This window comes from Hipposideros armiger, unplaced genomic scaffold (assembly GCF_001890085.2).
Source record: "Hipposideros armiger isolate ML-2016 unplaced genomic scaffold, ASM189008v1 scaffold_245, whole genome shotgun sequence".
Taxonomy (NCBI): Eukaryota; Metazoa; Chordata; class Mammalia; order Chiroptera; family Hipposideridae; genus Hipposideros; species Hipposideros armiger.
The window spans coordinates 1603058-1614966 of NW_017731595.1; the positions used below are offsets into that span (position 1 = coordinate 1603058).

Genomic DNA, 11909 nt, shown 5'->3' on the forward strand with positions numbered 1-11909 from the left:
CATCAACACACCTTGCTTGGGTAATGAAAAGTTTACACAATGACTTCTTAAAAGCAAGAAATTGTAATGTTTGTTACCCTAATTTTTTTCTTACTGTCATCTCATCACTTACTTAAGTCCTTTTTCTAAAGGGCCAGTTATCATTTACTAGTCTTGAAACGCCAGTCCCTGGGGAAGTGTATGTGTGTGTATGAGTGTGTATATGGATGTACACATACACACAAATGAGATTTCAAGCACACCCATAGAAAATAGTTAAGTAATTGATTTCTTTCCAATTCCCAATAGTACCCAGTATAACAGGCAGATTTAGGATTTTTTTTAACCTGTCTTAATTGTGTGTGTGGAATTATATTCCAAAGGGTATCTGAGGAGTCTGGAAGCATAGCCTTTCTATTAATGCCATTAATGCTGCATGAGGAACTCTCAACCAGGAGATCCTCTTTTCAGAAAATAGACATATTGAATGAAGAGATAACTACAAAGAACTACAGAAACCGTAGGTGTACCTCTTGGGAGGATCTGACTCCAGAGACACTGTCTTACTCTTCATGTTTCCTAAATATGTATCACCTACATGTAGGCAGAAATTCTGCATCTGAAACTGCCGCATCTTCAAAGACAGAAGGAAATCTATTTTAAAAAGAGGAAGAAACCTGATGGCAGGACCACTTCCAAAAATATTTATCTATTCCAGTTGGCCTTTTGTTGTTCTGTTAGGGTTTTGAATTAGCTATTGAGCTAGATATAATATATATCGGAAAGCTCTGTTAAAATGCACATACAGTATACAATATTATAGTTATTCTGCCTTGCTGAAATGTCTCAGAGAAAAATAGTGAACTAAGTTTTTAAAAATAGTATTGTGTATGATGGTTCATAAAATTCATTAAGCCCTGCCAAGAAAATTAGTATAGAAACACTTAATGTTGTCACAATAAAATATTCTATATAACAAATCTCTTAAAAAGAAGTGGTAAAAATGAGTTTTGAATAGCACCATCAAAGATGTTGATAAATACCTCTGCAAAAAAACCCAACTGATGTTAATATAAACTTTTATCTTAGGACTGTAGAATCAAATTGATATACTTGCTTACAACTAAAAATTACAAAGTAAGTTATTAAATTGTATGGTTCAAGACAATCATTTTGCTTATATCTCTTTTATTTAAAAAGTAGCAGTCGGGGGGGAGGGCCAGCCAAGTGGCTCAGTTGGTTAAGAGCTTGCTCAGCAGTGCGAGCTCTGAGCAACAGGATCGCTGGTTCGATTCCTGGCCCAAGCTGAGCTGTCAACAGATGGCAGGATGGCTCAGCTTAAAAAAAAAAAAAAAGTAGCCGTCAGAAAATCACAAGGGAACTGAAAATAAGTCTTTAAATACCTAAATATTCATTTCTAAGGAAAGGAAAAGAGCACATCAAATGCTTGAAATTAATGTACTGCAAATGAACATGGATTGAGTGGTGCTTATGTCAAGGCATGGTTAACTTGTTTACGATACATTGTATTTCACTTAGTCCTGTAACCCTGTGAGAATTGAGTCTCAGATACGTTCAATAAATAATTGGCGGAGGGCACTAAGTATTAGAAGCAAAATTTAAACCCTTTACACTATACTCTGCAGTTTCCGAGATTTCATGTTGGGGTGGGAGCGCCAAGGTCAAGTGGACTGATCGCGAAGGAGCCAGGATCTGCTCCCACTGTACATTTTGCCCTCCTTTTAACTAACCAACATAACGAGCTTTGGATTTCTTTCAGAGTTCTTTCTTTGCTGCTGTCCATAGACTCTAGACACATTATTACTTCTGTGTTTTTGCTCGTGTCTTGCACTCTTTCAGGATGGTGGTGTTGCTAAGGGTATGGCAGACAGTGCTGGACCTGTCAGCTCTAGTGTAGCATGTGCTTTGACAAACAGTTCTGGCAAGATTTTAGAGTATGGACTGATACAGATTAGGTCTGTACCAGGCAGTAGGTTCTAGGGAGATCACCTAGGTTCCTCAGGCCTGAGTCAGATATGAATGGGCTGGTGTTGGCTTATTGTGCAAGTCTCTTTTCTAAACAAAGCACTATCTACTTGTTCCTCCTGTTGGAACTAAATGAAAAGTAACTTCTGAATAACTTCTCATGACCTCTAAAACTGGTATCTGTGGACTTTGGAAACAGCTTTGATGATAGCATATTTGAAATGAACCTTGATCTACAAAATAAACATTTGTAGCATGTTAAAAGCCAATGCTTAACATACAGAACTTTTCTTTTTTGCCTTTCTCTGGACATTGCAAAATGATACGTTTTTATCTTTGTGCAATTCTTAGCTGAGCACTAAGATGTGTGTGTGTGTGTGTGTGTGTGTACACACACACACACACACACACACACACACGTATATATATATACACATATATATGTATATATATCATATTTATATATTTAAGCATTTTAATTACTTAAAAAATTATACTTGCACTTGAGGACACTTTGAAAATTTAGAATTCCAATGTACTTAAAAAGGGAAAGTTTATGATGTATAAATAATGAAATTAAATATGAATTTGATTTCTAAAATCTGAATCCTCAGGAATATGGAGAAGACCTCTGAGCTGCCAAACAGCCAGCTCCCTCCCTTGAATCCAGGACTGTCCTCAGTGTTAAGGTACTTACTGGTTAACATGCTTGTTTAATTGGTTTTCCTTATCAACCTTCAGTTCTTTCTGCACATTAGAAGAGGTATCCTTAACTGGAAAGGCCCACAGTAATGAATTATTGGAAATTATTTATTTGAAAAGCACTGGAAGCCATTATTATCATATTGTAGCACAGAGTGATGATCAATGTTCCAAAGTATGACCCTTAGTCACACAAAAAAGTTTTAAGAAGTATGCTTAATTCACTCTACACAGTAAGAAGAAGAGAGTACTGTATTTTAGAAAGATCTGTTAAAAAGAAGTTATCAATGTTAAAAAAAAAAAGCCAGAGTCCTTCCTCCCCACCTCCTTCCTTTATGTGACAAAGATTAATTGCATTTTTGCAGTGTGACAGACACATACTGAATGCTGTGGATGCAAAGATGAATAAAACAAAGTCTTTGTCCTCAAAGACTTTGCTATGTAATGGTTCAAATAAACATATAAGCAAATAATTCAAATTCAATATAGTATTCTGTTGGTTGTGTTCTAAGTACCACTGAGCACTGAGCGTCAAGAAGAAAGAATCATGAAATCTTCCTGAGGAGGTATGGGAAAGGCCTACCAGGACCAGCGCTTCAGAATCATGGTGAATTTTCCAGGTAATACTTCATTTTCTGGTGATATTCGATAAACGAGGGATAGCTATATTTGGAAAGACTACTAGTGTGGGATTTATCATGGTTATTCCTTTGGGATTTTAGCCTGTTTTGAATGAAAAGTAGTCTTTGAGAAAAAAAATTAAAAGTTAATTTCAGTCTGAAGATGGGCTATTCGTAAACTTTCTATGAAGTAATCTGAACGCCTCAGAGAAATTCTTTTGTAAGTTCAAGATATTGTTGGATATTCTGTATATAGCCATAGAACCAGTTTATATGAAATTATTTATTTGAGTGAAGGAAAAGAATTGAGTACCATCTGTATCACTTTATGTAATTTAAATTTTTAAATAATCTGTATACAAACTTTATTTCATATACAGTAGGAACTTATCGTCTGAGGATAATTCCATGAAAAAGGCTCCTTAAAGTAAAATCACTTAAAACTAGGATAAAAAATTCAGAATAAGTTGTGAAAAATTAAACTAAAAATTAGAAAACTGAGCTGATTTTAATTCAATTAAGAAAATTTGTAATATAACTGAAACTGTTCTAATTAGTAAGATACTGAAAATTGAGTGCTTTATCATAATTTTTTGTATGCTTGATAGCACATTAAGTTTTTCACTGCATATTTGACTTACAGTATGGTAATACATCATTTTTACAAAAAACATCAAGGTGCCTCATCGGTTTTTCTAAGGACCGCTCTTAGTCCTTTGGTGGTCAAATAATTCTAAAGAACTTACTCTGTCATCAATCTTGTTGGTTTTCTCATTTATCAGTGGCTTGGAATGTAATCTCAGAGTTCTTCATTATTACTTTAATTCATTTCATGAAATCTTTTGAATGATCTCCAGATTTACTTTATAACTGAATTTAATTTGCTTTGTATTTGTTGAGAAACCAATGACTTTGATAGGAAGGGGGGGTGTGTGTTTCTTGGCAGGGCTTAATGAATTCTATGAACCATCATACACAAAACTATTTTTTAAAAACTTGGTTCACTATATTTATCTTGCTCTGAGACATTTCAGCAAGGCAGGATTAGCTACAATATTGTACACTATTGGGCATTTTAACAGGCCTTTCCATATTGAGCTAGATATATATTATATCTATCTTAATAGCTAATTCAAAACCCTAACAGAACAACAAAAGGCCAACTGGGATAAATACTTTTTGAAGTGGTCCTGTTAGTTTTCTTCCTCTTTTTAAAATAGATTTCCTTTGATCTTTGAAGATGCAGCAATTTCAGATGTGGAATTTCTGCCTAAATGTAGGTGTGTTAGGTAACCATCACAAAATTAAAATACTAATGAAGGCACCAAGTCTGCCCAGGAATCTCAGGCTACGTGAGTGTCATCCCAAATACCTGCCACCTCCGTCTAAATCAGTGGTGAAAGAGTCTCAGAATTGTCTCCACTGGCCATCTAAGTTTAAAAGTAAAAGACTGGTTAATGATAAGAGTACATCATGAAAGCTTGAGAAGGAAAGGAGATGTTTTGTGGACATGTGTGTGTCTGTGTTTTAAATTATTAGTTTTTTAAATCAGCACTTTTCAATGGCAGCAACTTGGCCATGAATCTGTCACAGAATTTTGAGACCTATTAAAACAAAGTTTAATGAGAAAAAAAAATTCTCTCAAATTTTAGCTATTTTATATCTGTTGCCTCTTCAGATACTAATATCCTCATGTGGAAAATGGAAAATAGAAGTTCTTTCCCATTGTTAATCACTGTATTAGAGCTATGCAAATTTCTCAAAAGTTCTATCAACTCGGTCTCCAGAACACATTTCTGCTCTTTTCCACGTTTTGTTTCCCCATCTTTTTTTTTCTTTTTTACCAAAAGCAGAGTTTTTTTTTAAATTTTGTTTTTAGTGGTCCTAGTGATCCTGTTTCTTTCTTTTTTCTCTCTCAACCTGTCTACATACTTTGTAAACTTTTTGCCTTTTCTCAGTTCTGTATTATTTTTCGATCAGATTTCCTTTTCTGTCTGTCTTAAATTCGTCCCTGTTTTGAATGACTATCTAAACTTTTCCTGTAGCACTTTAGTGAGGCACTTGCTCAGCATAAGTTCGGTAGACACCTATTCCTGGCTACCTACCAGCTTAGAGTCAAAACAAAATGTTGAAATGAGTTCACTATAGATAACAATGGTAACTTAGATAATTAAAGAAACATTGACTAACTTTAAAACAAAGTAAACCCCATTATAGTAACAGGGATCTAGAAAGGGAACGTCCTGGTATTTTATACGAGTATATACAGCTTTTCCAAATAAAAGTATTGCAGGAAATACAACTGAATTCATGATAGTCAAAGGCTTTCTAAATGAATTTTACTACATTTTCATAGGAATGGTGTGAGAGGAAGAATGGATAGATGTGTTCTGTGAAATGGCGAGAAAACAGTGAACTGTGAGAATGGCATTTTAACATTTAAGGACCTGGGTTGTGGATGGAGAAAATCATAAGCTTCACCAGCAGTGGGGGTAGACTACTGGGTTTATTTGAATATAAAGTATCTGTTGAGTTCTTGAAAGAGGAAGAAAAGAAGATGAAGACAATCAAAGAATACCTTAGGGGAAGATACCTAGAGGAAGATGAATAGACAAACGAAAACAGATCCAGGGCCACTTTCTTTTAAAAAGGAAAGGAAGTGGCAGTGAAAGCAGAAAGAAAAAACTAGTAAGACTGTTGCTTATAAAATTTTAAAAGTTTTTAAAGATGGACTAGCGATTAGAGTGTGAGTGACTAGCATTTTTCACATGTAACGGAATCTAAAACCAGTTGTGAACATATTTTTAATGGATTTTTTTGAGTTGTTAAATACCTATACCCTACGGGCAGCATTTTAGGTATTTTACATTTTTCATTCAATGTCACTGATTGATTCCTTATATTTTCTCAATTATATATACAGTATTCCTAAAGTAGCAAGTTTTCTACAACAATGTCATGTTATTTATTTACTTATCCATAAAATAAGAGCTGCTTTTCATTTAAGGGGACATGAGGAAATAGGAGAATTGTTCTTTGAAAGGAGAAGGCAGCGGGAGGCATTCAACAAGCCTGTAATTTTGAAACAGATATGGTAGTTTCTATAGAATTGGAGGTGAACTGAGAATAACTAGAGAACCAAAATTTCTGGATGATAACAGACAAGGTTTTGAGAGGGTGAGGGAACTTCTGGGGTGGTGATAATGTTCAGTACTTTGATCAGATTGCTCATTACATGGGTTCATTTCTATATTAAAAGTCACTGAGCTGTATAATGTATCAATAAAACTTAATATTGACACATTTTGCTGTACATAAATTATTCTTAATTTTTAAAAGAAAAAACTCATTTGACTTCTAATGGGTGCTTCAGACTAAGACATGGCTTTAATTTTTATTATTTCTACTAGATACACACAGTATCATCTTTGATGTTCATTTAAAAATGTTCTTTAAAATAATACGCTAGGAAGAAAAACTAGCTGATATATTTATTTTTAACTGTCATGAGCTGAAATTTCCCAACACTAATCCCTGTTTCAGATTCCTGCTGTTGCTTCTGCACTATTAGCTGGCGTCAGCAGGGGGTTAACAGCACTCAATTTAACCTTGCTATTTGTACTGTTTTGATCCCCCCCCCTCATTTAACTTTCTTACATAGAATCCCCATTTTAAAGATCATGCATGCACCATGGGGTCTGTATATTGAAACACTGTAGTGCAGATAAGCACACAATAAAAGCACATTTAAAGATAATGTGTAGGTACAAGGATCTTTCTTTTTTTTCTGAGCACAGACACACTGCTGTGAAAATGACTGGAACAAGAGAAAAACTGAGTTAGCCTACTCATGGTTATTTTTCTGAGAAGATCATATAGACCTGTTTAAAATATGTAAGAATCACATAGGTATAGATTAATTACATAGGTACAGGTTATATGTCCAGATAGAGGGTGTACCTCTGTGACTGTTCCACCGGCAGCTAGCCATGGACATCTCAACAGAAGCACTTCCTTGTTCTCCCCCAGATTAAAATTATAAAACCTATTATGGCCTGGACCACATCCACTACTACTCTACCCCCTCTTCTTGGTCCTGTTGTCCTATAAATGCTAAGCCCTTCTATTTCTCAAAGCACTGTCTTCAGCAGTGGGATAGGGAAGACGGGTTGAACTGGAGAGGGGTGCCTAAACCCCAGATCCATCCATCCCTTCCCTGTCCCACACCCCCGTCGAATTCTGGTCAAACGCAAAGAATCACTACTCTTATGAACAGTCCTTGTCTTTCTTGTCTTTCTCTGAGAGGGTACAGAGTGAAGCCCACCCCAGATTGGTGGAGGGCAGGCTCAAATTCTGGCAATCCTGTAAGAACAGGAATGATGAGACAGGCTCCTGTGGAGTTTAAACAGGAAGGAGAGCCCAGTTTCCCTGTTCCTCGGGCCCCAACTCCTTTCATTTCTAAGCACCAATCTGTACAACTCTAGTACATGTACTTCTAGTCTGGAGGCCAAGACTCCACTGGTTTCATCTTCACCGAACATAATGCTTTAAAATCTTTATAACAGAACACTTGAACATTTCAATTAGGTATTTTTCAGCTTTAATAATAAAATTAAATGTTTCAATTTTACTTGTTCCCAGTTCTTTATAATTAAACTAATAATATATTATAACCAACCACCATGGGCCTTTATTTTGAACATTTGTTTTTAACCCATGTTAAATGTGGAAAACAATGTTTAGAAACAGTGGTTGATTTAGCATTTGATAAATGTTTTATATCTATTTCTCTCTCTTTTAATTTACCTTTTTAAAAGATATTCATGTGAATTATTCAACACATTTAAATGGCTAGGTACAAAGTTGCATTAGTAAAAACATGCTTTAGTAAAAAAAAAAAGTTTATTTTCTGATTTAATACTAATCAACCATTGCTAATGTGCTATAAAATCCTACTTTAGAAAGATACTGACTCCAATTATTAAAGTTAATGGTCTCCAGTTGCCTCATCTTGCCGTAGTCTAAGACATTAAGCATGCAGAACCCATAATTTAATTATCACCTGTTAATATTGGCTCTAAGTTAATTTCTCTACTTTCAGGGTAAAACTTCAGTGAGGAGCCAATTAAAAACCATTATCTTCCTACTCAAAATACCAACCTGCTCACTACACCCACAGTATACAGATCACAGATCTGCTGGAACCTTCAAGATGAAACTTGCTGCCTCTTGCCTTTAGGGAATGCTAAATAAAATTATTTTTGTTCATTTACCATTCAATTTTTAAATCTCTATATTATTTTTTCTTCCTTTAATATATTTATATACCTTAAAAACTATCCAAGAGGTAGAGGGTTATGTTATTCTACAATAAAAAAAGACAAAAATAAAAAGAAATCTATACTCATTCCTACTTGGACATCATAAGATGTAACAAAACATCACAGCGTGTGGTGCAATAAGAGATAGCTTAGCATAAAATCCCACTGATAAGCACTACAGAAAAGTGCAGTGCATTTACAGGAATTTATTGGAAACTTTGTCCCCTGTACTCTCCTGATACATGTACTATTCTACTAAAATTCAATTTTATCAGTTTACCCATGGGAATCAAACTCTGGGAAATTAATTTATGCTAACCAAACTCACAAGATATTGATTTATAAACTAGTAAAATCACTTTTTAATTTACCATGGGAATGCTATTTGATCCAAGAACCAGAAAAATTCATCTGATGTTTTTGAGTTTCACTACTTTCAGTGCAGCAGGCACTACAATGAATACAAAGGTGAAAACATCTAGTCCCCATCCTCAATGAGTTCAAAATCTGGTGAGAGGTTCTGGACAACACTAGACAAAATACAAGTCGAACTATATATACATTAAATGGATGAGTGATATGTAGTGGTTAAATTGTATAGAGTGGGTCCCTTTCTTTCTGTTATACTCTTGTAGTTAGGACACCAATTATCCTTCAGATGAATATTTAGTAGATGCATTTCAAAGTATATTTCTCTTAAGCCATTCTTGGTTAATAAATTATCTTTCCCTTTTCTCTTCATGCTTCTGTATAAAGGACCAAGACTAGCTGTCTAGAATTATGACAACTTTGTTCTTGGATACATCATACATACACTACAAAATTTTTAAAAGCTACATATCCAGATCAATGAAAAGTTCAATATTACTGTGGTTGTTATTACAAACATCAATATCTTTATTTCTGTCCTCTAGAGTCACAGCTAACTTGTAGGATGACTCTAAAGTTAAATGCAAATGGCAAAATTTATATAAAGTACCCTTAAATTCCATAAATAGCCTATATATTAGAGTATACATGGGTTTTGTAAAACAATATTCAGCAACATAAATGTATACTGTTTAGTAAACCATGATAATAAAGAATATATAACCCAAACACAATTTTAAAGTATTTTAACTGCATTATTTTAAAGAGTATTTACATAACGGAATTTATATACATTAAATATATGTATAATGCATGTCCTCAGTCATAATAACCATATTTATAGATTTCTTCCATTGAACAGATTTTAGATAGGCCACAATCTAACCTATATTACTGAGATACCTGTCTTTTAAATCACAAGATAGACAATGCTGCTTTTGAGGAGCTTTCCTATAGTCAGCTCATTTTAGACATTTTATGTGGTTTCTTATTAACTTGAGAATCAGGCTTCTTTCCTAGATTTGGATGTTAGTCATGCTTTTCTCTAATTATTATATTCACCCAAACATTCCATGCAACTGGTTGGCACTGAGCCCATGTTCTGTCTCTTACCATGGATAGCAACTAGCTTACAAGGAAATCATAAACCTGACCTTCATGCTATTTGCACTGCACTCAATCAGCTAAGCCTCAGTCCTCATATACCTGGAAGGATAAAACAGTTTCATTTTGCAAGCACAGTGAAGCAGGAATAGCTGTGTACATATGTTTCAGCCGACATCTTAAGTGTGTTACAAAATGACTTTGCTCACTATAACAGTAATTTTAAGTAATCATTAATAACACTGTTGACGGTCCTAATTGTAGCCTACTTATTTTCACAATGAGATAGGTATTATGTATACCTTTAGGAGAACAGCGTGTGAACAATTTACAAAAGCCATGATCTGACAGCAAGTGGCAGACCCAGGACGATGGTGCCCCCCATCTCCTGGATAAGGCAGTGGTCTCTTGATTTGATCACAGCCATTCTGCAGAATATTGGGAGGACTTGGTAAAAGATGGTTTTTAGAATCTGGTGTTGAAAGTGTATAGAGCTCAGTCTCTGGAATCCAACAGTTGTGTGTGAATCTCACCCGTTCAATTTACTGGCTGGGTGACCTCTAACAAGTTACTTTAAACTTTTCAAGCCTCAGTTCCTTATCTCCCTTTGCGGTTTTTGAGACAATTAAATGAAATAACAGATAAAGTGCTGAGCACAGTACCTGGTATATGATTAGAGCTTAATAAATATTATTTGTTTCTTAATCCTAATAATGATATTTGGAATTTCAAACTTTTAACAACATTTGTACATCTCTTGTATGTGCAGCACCTGTGTAAGATGAAAACCAGTAGTTAGTGTTTGACTTTTCTCCCTAGAAACAACTATATAACCACACATATGGTAATGAGGACACACATAATCACCACCACCCCCAACGCCTATTCTCAGTGTCCTCCCATGATATTTACTTAATCTGTAATGTGAGATGTATGACTACAGGTGTATTAAAAGCAACAGGAAACCACACACGTTTCTTAAAATAAGAATACAAAGAAGCTCAGCTACATGATGTTTATATACCTATCTAAAAAGGAAATAGTCAGTTCGCAGTATACTCAAAGCTGACCACAAATGAAGAGTAAAAAAAACGCCACAGTTTACTTTCCAATCACACACATCTTACTTTCATTAGTGTATATAAGAATTTCATTGTCAAACGTTTTTTTTTTTATTATTATTAAATTTCACAGCTATGTGTGCCCCACCTGAATAATTCTACTGTGGTATTTACTGATTATACTCTACAACACATACGTTAAGCTAAGCTAAACACGAGGTGCTGTTCCTATCTTCCACACTGTAATAACAGGCATGCTATGTAACCAAACCCCACCCACTGCAGGGATCAGCAAGGCAAACTCATGTTTCTCACAGCTTGGTACATGAGCTGCCAGTGGCAAAATGTTTTAGATAGCTCTCAATTTTTTTACTTTTTATTAATGTGTAGTATATTCCATGATCTTCTATTCAGTGCAAGTGAATTGAATTTTGTTTTTGAATTAATAAATGAAGTTTCTCTTTGAAATACATTTAGTTAAGTTTTTAAAAAGTGTGTTGATTTGAAAACTAGTATGCGGACAGGGCAAAAAGTTAAAAAGTTACACTCTACTGACGGAAATTGTGGAGACTGAACCAAACAGACGTGGAAAACTGACTTAAAATACTATTTGATAGGGGCCGGCTGAGTGGCGCATTGGTTAAGAGCTGGCTTGGGACACCAGAGGGCCGTGGTTTGGATCCCACATATGAGGGCCACTGACACTGCCCTCTACAGCTAAGATGCTGAACAACAGCTCAACCTGGAGCTGGGCTGCCATGAGTCGC

At 35.0% G+C, this 11909-nt stretch overlaps 1 protein-coding gene across 1 annotated transcript in view; it reads right to left on the reverse strand.

The window, feature by feature from the left end:
- Positions 1-11909, reverse strand: part of LOC109389838 (ubiquitin-conjugating enzyme E2 E2) — a 302286-nt gene that overhangs the window by 191382 nt on the left and 98995 nt on the right. The gene's annotated exons all lie outside the window — the stretch shown is intronic.